The sequence below is a fragment of the Schistocerca cancellata genome, unplaced genomic scaffold, assembly GCF_023864275.1.
Source record: "Schistocerca cancellata isolate TAMUIC-IGC-003103 unplaced genomic scaffold, iqSchCanc2.1 HiC_scaffold_756, whole genome shotgun sequence".
Lineage (NCBI taxonomy): Eukaryota > Metazoa > Arthropoda > Insecta > Orthoptera > Acrididae > Schistocerca > Schistocerca cancellata.
The window spans coordinates 572,929-585,374 of NW_026046767.1; the positions used below are offsets into that span (position 1 = coordinate 572,929).

A 12,446-nucleotide genomic window follows, 5' to 3' on the forward strand; every position below is an offset into this window, starting at 1 on the left:
GTTGGTGCAAAATCTAAAAAAAATGCTACATCTTAGGAAGTGGTTCTTGCATTCTTCACACATCAGGGTTTGCTACTGAGGCTGAATCAAAGCACCCCAGCCGACGCTCTGGGCGTAGTAATCGAGCTGGACACAGTCTGCAAAAGAAATATTTTTAGCAGAGCGTGGTTTCGATCCACGGACCTCTGGGTTATGGGCCCAGCACGCTTCCACTGCGCCACTCTGCTGTGTGGGAGAGTACTGGCTCTTCGTCACATCACGTCTCACACCTGGGCAGTGTTGTCTGCGTCGCTTTCACACGCCTACATGTGATTGCGTAACATCTCGTTTTTGCTCGACTGACGCTACGCTGACGCTTGCAGGCAGCGATATTTACCACGATCGCCCTGACATGCAGCTGCGAGAAGCACAGGAGTAACAAAGCACTCCACGATGCGGCGACATACGAAATCCACTGCCCAGCTACTCGTCGGAAACTAACAAAATGCCGACCCTGCCAAGATTCGAACCTGGAATCTTCTGATCCGTAGTCAGACGCGTTATCCGTTGCGCCACAGGGCCACCGGCAGCATTTTGTCTACGAGACAAGTGCAATTCGCTAAGAAATGTGTTCTCCACGGCTCAGCAAGCCCCCAAGGAAGGTACCTCTCGTCCAGCTGCGTGGCCGCAGTGCGCCTGCAGAACTTAGAGCTTGCCACGCATCTGCTCTCGCTGTTCGACAGGTAGCAGAAGGCAAGGCGCGCTTTTTCGCATGTTTTCTCGACGACGAGAGCCGGTTGATGTGCATGTAAGCGTAGCATATGAAACAAGAATAGCACGAACCATTCGTAGTCAGGTGCAAAAGTCGCAGTATGGCACCAGGTGGCGAACATATGTTTCTGTGGCCACCACTAGTTTCCAGCAAAGTGAATACCACTGACTGAGGGCCCTGTGTTGTAGCCCCAGTGGCGCAATTGGTTAGCGCACGGTACTTATAAGGCAGTAGCCGTGAGCACTGCCGGTGCTGTGAGTTCGAGCCTCTCCTGGGGCATATTTTTATTTCGTGGCACAGTCTCTGACAGCAACAGGAGGCTACGTTTGAGATGTATCAGCTATTTGAGGAATATAATCGTGCATTCGATACGGTAGCTGCGTCTTCCTCGGTAGTATAGTGGTTAGTATCCCCTCCTGTCACCCGGGAGACCGGGGTTCGATTCCCCGCCGGGGAGAGACATCCGATTTTTAATTGCTGCACTATCACTCGCCGTCTTAGTGTAGGACGTTTGCAGGTACTAGCAACATGTGTCTCCCACACAGGCAGCTGCCTACAGAGCATCCTCGGTAGTATAGTGGTTAGTATCCCCGCCTGTCACCCGGGAGACCGGGGTTCGATTCCCCGCCGGGGAGAGACATCCGATTTTTAATTGCTGCACTATCACTCGCCGAACTTAGTGTAGGACGTTTGCAGGTACTAGCAACATGTGTCTCCCACACAGGCAGCCGTCTACAGTGCATCCTCGGTAGTATAGTGGTTAGTATCCCCGCCTGTCACGCGGGAGACCGGGGTTCGATTCCCCGCCGGGGAGATGCGATTTTTATCTCACAAACCTGTTCGAGAGTTGCGCGTATGGGGATCGGAAGAGCATAAAGTTTGCGATCAAGGAGTGTAGTTGGTGCAAAATCTAAAAAAAAATGCTACATCTTAGGAAGTGGTTCTTGCATTCTTCACACATCAGGGTTTGCTACTGAGGCTGAATCAAAGCACCCCAGCCGACGCTCTGGGCGTAGTAATCGAGCTGGACACAGTCTGCAAAAGAAATATTTTTAGCAGAGCGTGGTTTCGATCCACGGACCTCTGGGTTATGGGCCCAGCACGCTTCCACTGCGCCACTCTGCTGTGTGGGAGAGTACTGGCTCTTCGTCACATCACGTCTCACACCTGGGCAGTGTTGTCTGCGTCGCTTTCACACGCCTACATGTGATTGCGTAACATCTCGTTTTTGCTCGACTGACGCTACGCTGACGCTTGCAGGCAGCGATATTTACCACGATCGCCCTGACATGCAGCTGCGAGAAGCACAGGAGTAACAAAGCACTCCACGATGCGGCGACATACGAAATCCACTGCCCAGCTACTCGTCGGAAACTAACAAAATGCCGACCCTGCCAAGATTCGAACCTGGAATCTTCTGATCCGTAGTCAGACGCGTTATCCGTTGCGCCACAGGGCCACCGGCAGCATTTTGTCTACGAGACAAGTGCAATTCGCTAAGAAATGTGTTCTCCACGGCTCAGCAAGCCCCCAAGGAAGGTACCTCTCGTCCAGCTGCGTGGCCGCAGTGCGCCTGCAGAACTTAGAGCTTGCCACGCATCTGCTCTCGCTGTTCGACAGGTAGCAGAAGGCAAGGCGCGCTTTTTCGCATGTTTTCTCGACGACGAGAGCCGGTTGATGTGCATGTAAGCGTAGCATATGAAACAAGAATAGCACGAACCATTCGTAGTCAGGTGCAAAAGTCGCAGTATGGCACCAGGTGGCGAACATATGTTTCTGTGGCCACCACTAGTTTCCAGCAAAGTGAATACCACTGACTGAGGGCCCTGTGTTGTAGCCCCAGTGGCGCAATTGGTTAGCGCACGGTACTTATAAGGCAGTAGCCGTGAGCAATGCCGGGGCTGTGAGTTCGAGCCTCTCCTGGGGCATATTTTTATTTCGTGGCACAGTCTCTGACAGCAACAGGAGGCTACGTTTGAGATGTATCAGCTATTTGAGGAATATAATCGTGCATTCGATACGGTAGCTGCGTCTTCCTCGGTAGTATAGTGGTTAGTATCCCCTCCTGTCACCCGGGAGACCGGGGTTCGATTCCCCGCCGGGGAGAGACATCCGATTTTTAATTGCTGCACTATCACTCGCCGTCTTAGTGTAGGACGTTTGCAGGTACTAGCAACATGTGTCTCCCACACAGGCAGCTGCCTACAGCGCATCCTCGGTAGTATAGTGGTTAGTATCCCCGCCTGTCACCCGGGAGACCGGGGTTCGATTCCCCGCCGGGGAGAGACATCCGATTTTTAATTGCTGCACTATCACTCGCCGAACTTAGTGTAGGACGTTTGCAGGTACTAGCAACATGTGTCTCCCACACAGGCAGCTGTCTACAGTGCATCCTCGGTAGTATAGTGGTTAGTATCCCCGCCTGTCACGCGGGAGACCGGGGTTCGATTCCCCGCCGGGGAGATGCGATTTTTATCTCACAAACCTGTTCGAGAGTTGCGCGTATGGGGATCGGAAGAGCATAAAGTTTGCGATCAAGGAGTGTAGTTGGTGCAAAATCTAAAAAAAAATGCTACATCTTAGGAAGTGGTTCTTGCATTCTTCACACATCAGGGTTTGCTACTGAGGCTGAATCAAAGCACCCCAGCCGACGCTCTGGGCGTAGTAATCGAGCTGGACACAGTCTGCAAAAGAAATATTTTTAGCAGAGCGTGGTTTCGATCCACGGACCTCTGGGTTATGGGCCCAGCACGCTTCCACTGCGCCACTCTGCTGTGTGGGAGAGTACTGGCTCTTCGTCACATCACGTCTCACACCTGGGCAGTGTTGTCTGCGTCGCTTTCACACGCCTACATGTGATTGCGTAACATCTCGTTTTTGCTCGACTGACGCTACGCTGACGCTTGCAGGCAGCGATATTTACCACGATCGCCCTGACATGCAGCTGCGAGAAGCACAGGAGTAACAAAGCACTCCACGATGCGGCGACATACGAAATCCACTGCCCAGCTACTCGTCGGAAACTAACAAAATGCCGACCCTGCCAAGATTCGAACCTGGAATCTTCTGATCCGTAGTCAGACGCGTTATCCGTTGCGCCACAGGGCCACCGGCAGCATTTTGTCTACGAGACAAGTGCAATTCGCTAAGAAATGTGTTCTCCACGGCTCAGCAAGCCCCCAAGGAAGGTACCTCTCGTCCAGCTGCGTGGCCGCAGTGCGCCTGCAGAACTTAGAGCTTGCCACGCATCTGCTCTCGCTGTTCGACAGGTAGCAGAAGGCAAGGCGCGCTTTTTCGCATGTTTTCTCGACGACGAGAGCCGGTTGATGTGCATGTAAGCGTAGCATATGAAACAAGAATAGCACGAACCATTCGTAGTCAGGTGCAAAAGTCGCAGTATGGCACCAGGTGGCGAACATATGTTTCTGTGGCCACCACTAGTTTCCAGCAAAGTGAATACCACTGACTGAGGGCCCTGTGTTGTAGCCCCAGTGGCGCAATTGGTTAGCGCACGGTACTTATAAGGCAGTAGCCGTGAGCAATGCCGGGGCTGTGAGTTCGAGCCTCTCCTGGGGCATATTTTTATTTCGTGGCACAGTCTCTGACAGCAACAGGAGGCTACGTTTGAGATGTATCAGCTATTTGAGGAATATAATCGTGCATTCGATACGGTAGCTGCGTCTTCCTCGGTAGTATAGTGGTTAGTATCCCCTCCTGTCACCCGGGAGACCGGGGTTCGATTCCCCGCCGGGGAGAGACATCCGATTTTTAATTGCTGCACTATCACTCGCCGTCTTAGTGTAGGACGTTTGCAGGTACTAGCAACATGTGTCTCCCACACAGGCAGCTGCCTACAGCGCATCCTCGGTAGTATAGTGGTTAGTATCCCCGCCTGTCACCCGGGAGACCGGGGTTCGATTCCCCGCCGGGGAGAGACATCCGATTTTTAATTGCTGCACTATCACTCGCCGAACTTAGTGTAGGACGTTTGCAGGTACTAGCAACATGTGTCTCCCACACAGGCAGCTGTCTACAGTGCATCCTCGGTAGTATAGTGGTTAGTATCCCCGCCTGTCACGCGGGAGACCGGGGTTCGATTCCCCGCCGGGGAGATGCGATTTTTATCTCACAAACCTGTTCGAGAGTTGCGCGTATGGGGATCGGAAGAGCATAAAGTTTGCGATCAAGGAGTGTAGTTGGTGCAAAATCTAAAAAAAAATGCTACATCTTAGGAAGTGGTTCTTGCATTCTTCACACATCAGGGTTTGCTACTGAGGCTGAATCAAAGCACCCCAGCCGACGCTCTGGGCGTAGTAATCGAGCTGGACACAGTCTGCAAAAGAAATATTTTTAGCAGAGCGTGGTTTCGATCCACGGACCTCTGGGTTATGGGCCCAGCACGCTTCCACTGCGCCACTCTGCTGTGTGGGAGAGTACTGGCTCTTCGTCACATCACGTCTCACACCTGGGCAGTGTTGTCTGCGTCGCTTTCACACGCCTACATGTGATTGCGTAACATCTCCTACAGCTCTCAGCTTGACTTGTCTCGACTTTGCTCGACTGACGCTACGCTGACGCTTGCAGGCAGCGATATTTACCACGATCGCCCCGACATGCAGCTGCGAGAAGCACAGGAGTAACAAAGCACTCCACGATGCGGCGACATACGAAATCCACTGCCCAGCTACTCGTCGGAAACTAACAAAATGCCGACCCTGCCAAGATTCGAACCTGGAATCTTCTGATCCGTAGTCAGACGCGTTATCCGTTGCGCCACAGGGCCACCGGCAGCATTTTGTCTACGAGACAAGTGCAATTCGCTAAGAAATGTGTTCTCCACGGCTCAGCAAGCTCCCAAGGAAGGTACCTCTCGTCCAGCTGCGTGGCCGCAGTGCGCCTGCAGAACTTAGAGCTTGCCACGCATCTGCTCTCGCTGTTCGACAGGTAGCAGAAGGCAAGGCGCGCTTTTTCGCATGTTTTCTCGACGACGAGAGCCGGTTGATGTGCATGTAAGCGTAGCATATGAAGCAAGAATAGCACGAACCATTCGTAGTCAGGTGCAAAAGTCGCAGTATGGCACCAGGTGGCGAACATATGTTTCTGTGGCCACCACTAGTTTCCAGCAAAGTGAATACCACTGACTGAGGGCCCTGTGTTGTAGCCCCAGTGGCGCAATTGGTTAGCGCACGGTACTTATAAGGCAGTAGCCGTGAGCAATGCCGGGGTTGTGAGTTCGAGCCTCTCCTGGGGCATATTTTTATTTCGTGGCACAGTCTCTGACAGCAACAGGAGGCTACGTTTGAGATGTATCAGCTATTTGAGGAATATAATCGTGCATTCGATACGGTAGCTGCGTCTTCCTCGGTAGTATAGTGGTTAGTATCCCCTCCTGTCACCCGGGAGACCGGGGTTCGATTCCCCGCCGGGGAGAGACATCCGATTTTTAATTGCTGCACTATCACTCGCCGTCTTAGTGTAGGACGTTTGCAGGTACTAGCAACATGTGTCTCCCACACAGGCAGCTGCCTACAGCGCATCCTCGGTAGAATAGTGGTTAGTATCCCCCCCTGTCACGCGGGAGACCGGAGTTCGATTCCCCGCCGGGGAGATGCGATTTTTATCTCACAAACCTGTTCGAGAGTTGCGCGTATGGGGATAGGAAGAGCATAAAGTTTGCGATCAAGGAGTGTAGTTGGTGCAAAATCTAAAAAAAATGCTACATCTTAGGAAGTGGTTCTTGCATTCTTCACACATCAGGGTTTGCTACTGAGGCTGAATCAAAGCACCCCAGCCGACGCTCTGGGCGTAGTAATCGAGCTGGGCACAGTCTGCAAAAGAAATATTTTTAGCAGAGCGTGGTTTCGATCCACGGACCTCTGGGTTATGGGCCCAGCACGCTTCCACTGCGCCACTCTGCTGTGTGGGAGAGTACTGGCTCTTCGTCACATCACGTCTCACACCTGGGCAGTGTTGTCTGCGTCGCTTTCACACGCCTACATGTGATTGCGTAACATCTCGTTTTTGCTCGACTGACGCTACGCTGACGCTTGCAGGCAGCGATATTTACCACGATCGCCCCGACATGCAGCTGCGAGAAGCACAGGAGTAACAAAGCACTCCACGATGCGGCGACATACGAAATCCACTGCCCAGCTACTCGTCGGAAACTAACAAAATGCCGACCCTGCCAAGATTCGAACCTGGAATCTTCTGATCCGTAGTCAGACGCGTTATCCGTTGCGCCACAGGGCCACCGGCAGCATTTTGTCTACGAGACAAGTGCAATTCGCTAAGAAATGTGTTCTCCACGGCTCAGCAAGCCCCCAAGGAAGGTACCTCTCGTCCAGCTGCGTGGCCGCAGTGCGCCTGCAGAACTTAGAGCTTGCCACGCATCTGCTCTCGCTGTTCGACAGGTAGCAGAAGGCAAGGCGCGCTTTTTCGCATGTTTTCTCGACGACGAGAGCCGGTTGATGTGCATGTAAGCGTAGCATATGAAACAAGAATAGCACGAACCATTCGTAGTCAGGTGCAAAAGTCGCAGTATGGCACCAGGTGGCGAACATATGTTTCTGTGGCCACCACTAGTTTCCAGCAAAGTGAATACCACTGACTGAGGGCCCTGTGTTGTAGCCCCAGTGGCGCAATTGGTTAGCGCACGGTACTTATAAGGCAGTAGCCGTGAGCAATGCCGGGGTTGTGAGTTCGAGCCTCTCCTGGGGCATATTTTTATTTCGTGGCACAGTCTCTGACAGCAACAGGAGGCTACGTTTGAGATGTATCAGCTATTTGAGGAATATAATCGTGCATTCGATACGGTAGCTGCGTCTTCCTCGGTAGTATAGTGGTTAGTATCCCCTCCTGTCACCCGGGAGACCGGGGTTCGATTCCCCGCCGGGGAGAGACATCCGATTTTTAATTGCTGCACTATCACTCGCCGTCTTAGTGTAGGACGTTTGCAGGTACTAGCAACATGTGTCTCCCACACAGGCAGCTGCCTACAGCGCATCCTCGGTAGAATAGTGGTTAGTATCCCCGCCTGTCACGCGGGAGACCGGGGTTCGATTCCCCGCCGGGGAGATGCGATTTTTATCTCACAAACCTGTTCGAGAGTTGCGCGTATGGAGATCGGAAGAGCATAAAGTTTGCGATCAAGGAGTGTAGTTGGTGCAAAATCTAAAAAAAATGCTACATCTTAGGAAGTGGTTCTTGCATTCTTCACACATCAGGGTTTGCTACTGAGGCTGAATCAAAGCACCCCAGCCGACGTTCTGGGCGTAGTAATCGAGCTGGACACAGTCTGCAAAAGAAATATTTTTAGCAGAGCGTGGTTTCGATCCACGGACCTCTGGGTTATGGGCCCAGCACGCTTCCACTGCGCCACTCTGCTGTGTGGGAGAGTACTGGCTCTTCGTCACATCACGTCTCACACCTGGGCAGTGTTGTCTGCGTCGCTTTCACACGCCTACATGTGATTGCGTAACATCTCGTTTTTGCTCGACTGACGCTACGCTGACGCTTGCAGGCAGCGATATTTACCACGATCGCCCTGACATGCAGCTGCGAGAAGCACAGGAGTAACAAAGCACTCCACGATGCGGCGACATACGAAATCCACTGCCCAGCTACTCGTCGGAAACTAACAAAATGCCGACCCTGCCAAGATTCGAACCTGGAATCTTCTGATCCGTAGTCAGACGCGTTATCCGTTGCGCCACAGGGCCACCGGCAGCATTTTGTCTACGAGACAAGTGCAATTCGCTAAGAAATGTGTTCTCCACGGCTCAGCAAGCCCCCAAGGAAGGTACCTCTCGTCCAGCTGCGTGGCCGCAGTGCGCCTGCAGAACTTAGAGCTTGCCACGCATCTGCTCTCGCTGTTCGACAGGTAGCAGAAGGCAAGGCGCGCTTTTTCGCATGTTTTCTCGACGACGAGAGCCGGTTGATGTGCATGTAAGCGTAGCATATGAAACAAGAATAGCACGAACCATTCGTAGTCAGGTGCAAAAGTCGCAGTATGGCACCAGGTGGCGAACATATGTTTCTGTGGCCACCACTAGTTTCCAGCAAAGTGAATACCACTGACTGAGGGCCCTGTGTTGTAGCCCCAGTGGCGCAATTGGTTAGCGCACGGTACTTATAAGGCAGTAGCCGTGAGCAATGCCGGGGTTGTGAGTTCGAGCCTCTCCTGGGGCATATTTTTATTTCGTGGCACAGTCTCTGACAGCAACAGGAGGCTACGTTTGAGATGTATCAGCTATTTGAGGAATATAATCGTGCATTCGATACGGTAGCTGCGTCTTCCTCGGTAGTATAGTGGTTAGTATCCCCTCCTGTCACCCGGGAGACCGGGGTTCGATTCCCCGCCGGGGAGAGACATCCGATTTTTAATTGCTGCACTATCACTCGCCGTCTTAGTGTAGGACGTTTGCAGGTACTAGCAACATGTGTCTCCCACACAGGCAGCTGCCTACAGCGCATCCTCGGTAGAATAGTGGTTAGTATCCCCGCCTGTCACGCGGGAGACCGGGGTTCGATTCCCCGCCGGGGAGATGCGATTTTTATCTCACAAACCTGTTCGAGAGTTGCGCGTATGGAGATCGGAAGAGCATAAAGTTTGCGATCAAGGAGTGTAGTTGGTGCAAAATCTAAAAAAAATGCTACATCTTAGGAAGTGGTTCTTGCATTCTTCACACATCAGGGTTTGCTACTGAGGCTGAATCAAAGCACCCCAGCCGACGTTCTGGGCGTAGTAATCGAGCTGGACACAGTCTGCAAAAGAAATATTTTTAGCAGAGCGTGGTTTCGATCCACGGACCTCTGGGTTATGGGCCCAGCACGCTTCCACTGCGCCACTCTGCTGTGTGGGAGAGTACTGGCTCTTCGTCACATCACGTCTCACACCTGGGCAGTGTTGTCTGCGTCGCTTTCACACGCCTACATGTGATTGCGTAACATCTCGTTTTTGCTCGACTGACGCTACGCTGACGCTTGCAGGCAGCGATATTTACCACGATCGCCCTGACATGCAGCTGCGAGAAGCACAGGAGTAACAAAGCACTCCACGATGCGGCGACATACGAAATCCACTGCCCAGCTACTCGTCGGAAACTAACAAAATGCCGACCCTGCCAAGATTCGAACCTGGAATCTTCTGATCCGTAGTCAGACGCGTTATCCGTTGCGCCACAGGGCCACCGGCAGCATTTTGTCTACGAGACAAGTGCAATTCGCTAAGAAATGTGTTCTCCACGGCTCAGCAAGCCCCCAAGGAAGGTACCTCTCGTCCAGCTGCGTGGCCGCAGTGCGCCTGCAGAACTTAGAGCTTGCCACGCATCTGCTCTCGCTGTTCGACAGGTAGCAGAAGGCAAGGCGCGCTTTTTCGCATGTTTTCTCGACGACGAGAGCCGGTTGATGTGCATGTAAGCGTAGCATATGAAACAAGAATAGCACGAACCATTCGTAGTCAGGTGCAAAAGTCGCAGTATGGCACCAGGTGGCGAACATATGTTTCTGTGGCCACCACTAGTTTCCAGCAAAGTGAATACCACTGACTGAGGGCCCTGTGTTGTAGCCCCAGTGGCGCAATTGGTTAGCGCACGGTACTTATAAGGCAGTAGCCGTGAGCAATGCCGGGGTTGTGAGTTCGAGCCTCTCCTGGGGCATATTTTTATTTCGTGGCACAGTCTCTGACAGCAACAGGAGGCTACGTTTGAGATGTATCAGCTATTTGAGGAATATAATCGTGCATTCGATACGGTAGCTGCGTCTTCCTCGGTAGTATAGTGGTTAGTATCCCCTCCTGTCACCCGGGAGACCGGGGTTCGATTCCCCGCCGGGGAGAGACATCCGATTTTTAATTGCTGCACTATCACTCGCCGTCTTAGTGTAGGACGTTTGCAGGTACTAGCAACATGTGTCTCCCACACAGGCAGCTGCCTACAGCGCATCCTCGGTAGAATAGTGGTTAGTATCCCCGCCTGTCACGCGGGAGACCGGGGTTCGATTCCCCGCCGGGGAGAGACATCCGATTTTTAATTGCTGCACTATCACTCTCCGAACTTAGTGTAGGACGTTTGCAGGTACTAGCAACATGTGTCTCCCACACAGGCAGCTGTCTACAGTGCATCCTCGGTAGTATAGTGGTTAGTATCCCCGCCTGTCACGCGGGAGACCGGGGTTCGATTCCCCGCCGGGGAGATGCGATTTTTATCTCACAAACCTGTTCGAGAGTTGCGCGTATGGGGATCGGAAGAGCATAAAGTTTGCGATCAAGGAGTGTAGTTGGTGCAAAATCTAAAAAAAAAATGCTACATTTTAGGAAGTGGTTCTTGCATTCTTCACACATCAGGGTTTGCTACTGAGGCTGAATCAAAGCACCCCAGCCGACGCTCTGGGCGTAGTAATCGAGCTGGACACAGTCTGCAAAAGAAATATTTTTAGCAGAGCGTGGTTTCGATCCACGGACCTCTGGGTTATGGGCCCAGCACGCTTCCACTGCGCCACTCTGCTGTGTGGGAGAGTACTGGCTCTTCGTCACATCACGTCTCACACCTGGGCAGTGTTGTCTGCGTCGCTTTCACACGCCTACATGTGATTGCGTAACATCTACAGCTCTCAGCTTGACTTGTCTCGACTTTGCTCGACTGACGCTACGCTGACGCTTGCAGGCAGCGATATTTACCACGATCGCCCCGACATGCAGCTGCGAGAAGCACAGGAGTAACAAAGCACTCCACGATGCGGCGACATACGAAATCCACTGCCCAGCTACTCGTCGGAAACTAACAAAATGCCGACCCTTCCATGATTCGAACCTGGAATCTTCTGATCCGTAGTCAGACGCGTTATCCGTTGCGCCACAGGGCCACCAGCAGCATTTTGTCTACGAGACAAGTGCAATTCGCTAAGAAATGTGTTCTCCACGGCTCAGCAAGCCCCCTAGGAAGGTACCTCTCGTCCAGCTGCGTGGCCGCAGTGCGCCTGCAGAACTTAGAGCTTGCCACGCATCTGCTCTCGCTGTTCGACAGGTAGCAGAAGGCAAGGCGCGCTTTTTCGCATGTTTTCTCGACGACGAGAGCCGGTTGATGTGCATGTAAGCGTAGCATATGAAACAAGAATAGCACGAACCATTCGTAGTCAGGTGCAAAAGTCGCAGTATGGCACCAGGTGGCGAACATATGTTTCTGTGGCCACCACTAGTTTCCAGCAAAGTGAATACCACTGACTGAGGGCCCTGTGTTGTAGCCCCAGTGGCGCAATTGGTTAGCGCACGGTACTTATAAGGCAGTAGCCGTGAGCAATGCCGGGGTTGTGAGTTCGAGCCTCTCCTGGGGCATATTTTTATTTCGTGGCACAGTCTCTGACAGCAACAGGAGGCTACGTTTGAGATGTATCAGCTATTTGAGGAATATAATCGTGCATTCGATACGGTAGCTGCGTCTTCCTCGGTAGTATAGTGGTTAGTATCCCCTCCTGTCACCCGGGAGACCGGGGTTCGATTCCCCGCCGGGGAGAGACATCCGATTTTTAATTGCTGCACTATCACTCGCCGTCTTAGTGTAGGACGTTTGCAGGTACTAGCAACATGTGTCTCCCACACAGGCAGCTGCCTACAGCGCATCCTCGGTAGAATAGTGGTTAGTATCCCCCCCCTGTCACGCGGGAGACCGGGGTTCGATTCCCCGCCGGGGAGATGCGA

General features: G+C 52.7%; 34 non-coding genes across 34 annotated transcripts; 18 read left to right on the top strand and 16 right to left on the bottom strand.

Moving 5' to 3' along the window:
• Positions 1-155: 155 nt before the first annotated feature.
• Positions 156-227, bottom strand: Trnam-cau (transfer RNA methionine (anticodon CAU)). Its single transcript has one exon. It is a non-coding gene; the product is annotated as a tRNA-Met (tRNA).
• Positions 228-488: 261 nt separating this feature from the next.
• Trnar-acg (transfer RNA arginine (anticodon ACG)) lies at positions 489-561 on the bottom strand. Its single transcript has one exon. It is a non-coding gene; the product is annotated as a tRNA-Arg (tRNA).
• A 377-nt stretch (positions 562-938) lies between these two features.
• On the top strand, positions 939-1,030 carry Trnai-uau (transfer RNA isoleucine (anticodon UAU)). The gene is given in 2 exon segments: positions 939-976; positions 995-1,030. It is a non-coding gene; the product is annotated as a tRNA-Ile (tRNA).
• A 284-nt stretch (positions 1,031-1,314) lies between these two features.
• Positions 1,315-1,386, top strand: Trnad-guc (transfer RNA aspartic acid (anticodon GUC)). Its single transcript has one exon. It is a non-coding gene; the product is annotated as a tRNA-Asp (tRNA).
• A 107-nt stretch (positions 1,387-1,493) lies between these two features.
• Trnad-guc (transfer RNA aspartic acid (anticodon GUC)) lies at positions 1,494-1,565 on the top strand. The gene has a single exon. It is a non-coding gene; the product is annotated as a tRNA-Asp (tRNA).
• Positions 1,566-1,804: 239 nt separating this feature from the next.
• Positions 1,805-1,876, bottom strand: Trnam-cau (transfer RNA methionine (anticodon CAU)). The gene has a single exon. It is a non-coding gene; the product is annotated as a tRNA-Met (tRNA).
• A 261-nt stretch (positions 1,877-2,137) lies between these two features.
• On the bottom strand, positions 2,138-2,210 carry Trnar-acg (transfer RNA arginine (anticodon ACG)). Its single transcript has one exon. It is a non-coding gene; the product is annotated as a tRNA-Arg (tRNA).
• Positions 2,211-2,587: 377 nt separating this feature from the next.
• On the top strand, positions 2,588-2,679 carry Trnai-uau (transfer RNA isoleucine (anticodon UAU)). The gene is given in 2 exon segments: positions 2,588-2,625; positions 2,644-2,679. It is a non-coding gene; the product is annotated as a tRNA-Ile (tRNA).
• A 284-nt stretch (positions 2,680-2,963) lies between these two features.
• Positions 2,964-3,035, top strand: Trnad-guc (transfer RNA aspartic acid (anticodon GUC)). The gene has a single exon. It is a non-coding gene; the product is annotated as a tRNA-Asp (tRNA).
• A 107-nt stretch (positions 3,036-3,142) lies between these two features.
• Positions 3,143-3,214, top strand: Trnad-guc (transfer RNA aspartic acid (anticodon GUC)). Its single transcript has one exon. It is a non-coding gene; the product is annotated as a tRNA-Asp (tRNA).
• Positions 3,215-3,453: 239 nt separating this feature from the next.
• Trnam-cau (transfer RNA methionine (anticodon CAU)) lies at positions 3,454-3,525 on the bottom strand. The gene has a single exon. It is a non-coding gene; the product is annotated as a tRNA-Met (tRNA).
• Positions 3,526-3,786: 261 nt separating this feature from the next.
• Positions 3,787-3,859, bottom strand: Trnar-acg (transfer RNA arginine (anticodon ACG)). Its single transcript has one exon. It is a non-coding gene; the product is annotated as a tRNA-Arg (tRNA).
• Positions 3,860-4,236: 377 nt separating this feature from the next.
• Trnai-uau (transfer RNA isoleucine (anticodon UAU)) lies at positions 4,237-4,328 on the top strand. Its single transcript is given in 2 exon segments — positions 4,237-4,274; positions 4,293-4,328. It is a non-coding gene; the product is annotated as a tRNA-Ile (tRNA).
• A 284-nt stretch (positions 4,329-4,612) lies between these two features.
• Positions 4,613-4,684, top strand: Trnad-guc (transfer RNA aspartic acid (anticodon GUC)). Its single transcript has one exon. It is a non-coding gene; the product is annotated as a tRNA-Asp (tRNA).
• A 107-nt stretch (positions 4,685-4,791) lies between these two features.
• Positions 4,792-4,863, top strand: Trnad-guc (transfer RNA aspartic acid (anticodon GUC)). Its single transcript has one exon. It is a non-coding gene; the product is annotated as a tRNA-Asp (tRNA).
• A 239-nt stretch (positions 4,864-5,102) lies between these two features.
• Positions 5,103-5,174, bottom strand: Trnam-cau (transfer RNA methionine (anticodon CAU)). Its single transcript has one exon. It is a non-coding gene; the product is annotated as a tRNA-Met (tRNA).
• Positions 5,175-5,461: 287 nt separating this feature from the next.
• Trnar-acg (transfer RNA arginine (anticodon ACG)) lies at positions 5,462-5,534 on the bottom strand. The gene has a single exon. It is a non-coding gene; the product is annotated as a tRNA-Arg (tRNA).
• A 377-nt stretch (positions 5,535-5,911) lies between these two features.
• Trnai-uau (transfer RNA isoleucine (anticodon UAU)) lies at positions 5,912-6,003 on the top strand. The gene is given in 2 exon segments: positions 5,912-5,949; positions 5,968-6,003. It is a non-coding gene; the product is annotated as a tRNA-Ile (tRNA).
• A 594-nt stretch (positions 6,004-6,597) lies between these two features.
• On the bottom strand, positions 6,598-6,669 carry Trnam-cau (transfer RNA methionine (anticodon CAU)). The gene has a single exon. It is a non-coding gene; the product is annotated as a tRNA-Met (tRNA).
• Positions 6,670-6,930: 261 nt separating this feature from the next.
• Trnar-acg (transfer RNA arginine (anticodon ACG)) lies at positions 6,931-7,003 on the bottom strand. Its single transcript has one exon. It is a non-coding gene; the product is annotated as a tRNA-Arg (tRNA).
• Positions 7,004-7,380: 377 nt separating this feature from the next.
• Trnai-uau (transfer RNA isoleucine (anticodon UAU)) lies at positions 7,381-7,472 on the top strand. Its single transcript is given in 2 exon segments — positions 7,381-7,418; positions 7,437-7,472. It is a non-coding gene; the product is annotated as a tRNA-Ile (tRNA).
• A 284-nt stretch (positions 7,473-7,756) lies between these two features.
• On the top strand, positions 7,757-7,828 carry Trnad-guc (transfer RNA aspartic acid (anticodon GUC)). The gene has a single exon. It is a non-coding gene; the product is annotated as a tRNA-Asp (tRNA).
• Positions 7,829-8,066: 238 nt separating this feature from the next.
• On the bottom strand, positions 8,067-8,138 carry Trnam-cau (transfer RNA methionine (anticodon CAU)). Its single transcript has one exon. It is a non-coding gene; the product is annotated as a tRNA-Met (tRNA).
• A 261-nt stretch (positions 8,139-8,399) lies between these two features.
• Positions 8,400-8,472, bottom strand: Trnar-acg (transfer RNA arginine (anticodon ACG)). Its single transcript has one exon. It is a non-coding gene; the product is annotated as a tRNA-Arg (tRNA).
• Positions 8,473-8,849: 377 nt separating this feature from the next.
• On the top strand, positions 8,850-8,941 carry Trnai-uau (transfer RNA isoleucine (anticodon UAU)). The gene is given in 2 exon segments: positions 8,850-8,887; positions 8,906-8,941. It is a non-coding gene; the product is annotated as a tRNA-Ile (tRNA).
• Positions 8,942-9,225: 284 nt separating this feature from the next.
• Positions 9,226-9,297, top strand: Trnad-guc (transfer RNA aspartic acid (anticodon GUC)). The gene has a single exon. It is a non-coding gene; the product is annotated as a tRNA-Asp (tRNA).
• Positions 9,298-9,535: 238 nt separating this feature from the next.
• Trnam-cau (transfer RNA methionine (anticodon CAU)) lies at positions 9,536-9,607 on the bottom strand. Its single transcript has one exon. It is a non-coding gene; the product is annotated as a tRNA-Met (tRNA).
• A 261-nt stretch (positions 9,608-9,868) lies between these two features.
• Positions 9,869-9,941, bottom strand: Trnar-acg (transfer RNA arginine (anticodon ACG)). The gene has a single exon. It is a non-coding gene; the product is annotated as a tRNA-Arg (tRNA).
• Positions 9,942-10,318: 377 nt separating this feature from the next.
• Trnai-uau (transfer RNA isoleucine (anticodon UAU)) lies at positions 10,319-10,410 on the top strand. The gene is given in 2 exon segments: positions 10,319-10,356; positions 10,375-10,410. It is a non-coding gene; the product is annotated as a tRNA-Ile (tRNA).
• Positions 10,411-10,694: 284 nt separating this feature from the next.
• On the top strand, positions 10,695-10,766 carry Trnad-guc (transfer RNA aspartic acid (anticodon GUC)). The gene has a single exon. It is a non-coding gene; the product is annotated as a tRNA-Asp (tRNA).
• A 107-nt stretch (positions 10,767-10,873) lies between these two features.
• On the top strand, positions 10,874-10,945 carry Trnad-guc (transfer RNA aspartic acid (anticodon GUC)). Its single transcript has one exon. It is a non-coding gene; the product is annotated as a tRNA-Asp (tRNA).
• Positions 10,946-11,185: 240 nt separating this feature from the next.
• Trnam-cau (transfer RNA methionine (anticodon CAU)) lies at positions 11,186-11,257 on the bottom strand. The gene has a single exon. It is a non-coding gene; the product is annotated as a tRNA-Met (tRNA).
• A 284-nt stretch (positions 11,258-11,541) lies between these two features.
• Positions 11,542-11,614, bottom strand: Trnar-acg (transfer RNA arginine (anticodon ACG)). Its single transcript has one exon. It is a non-coding gene; the product is annotated as a tRNA-Arg (tRNA).
• Positions 11,615-11,991: 377 nt separating this feature from the next.
• On the top strand, positions 11,992-12,083 carry Trnai-uau (transfer RNA isoleucine (anticodon UAU)). The gene is given in 2 exon segments: positions 11,992-12,029; positions 12,048-12,083. It is a non-coding gene; the product is annotated as a tRNA-Ile (tRNA).
• The last annotated feature ends 363 nt before the right edge of the window (positions 12,084-12,446 follow it).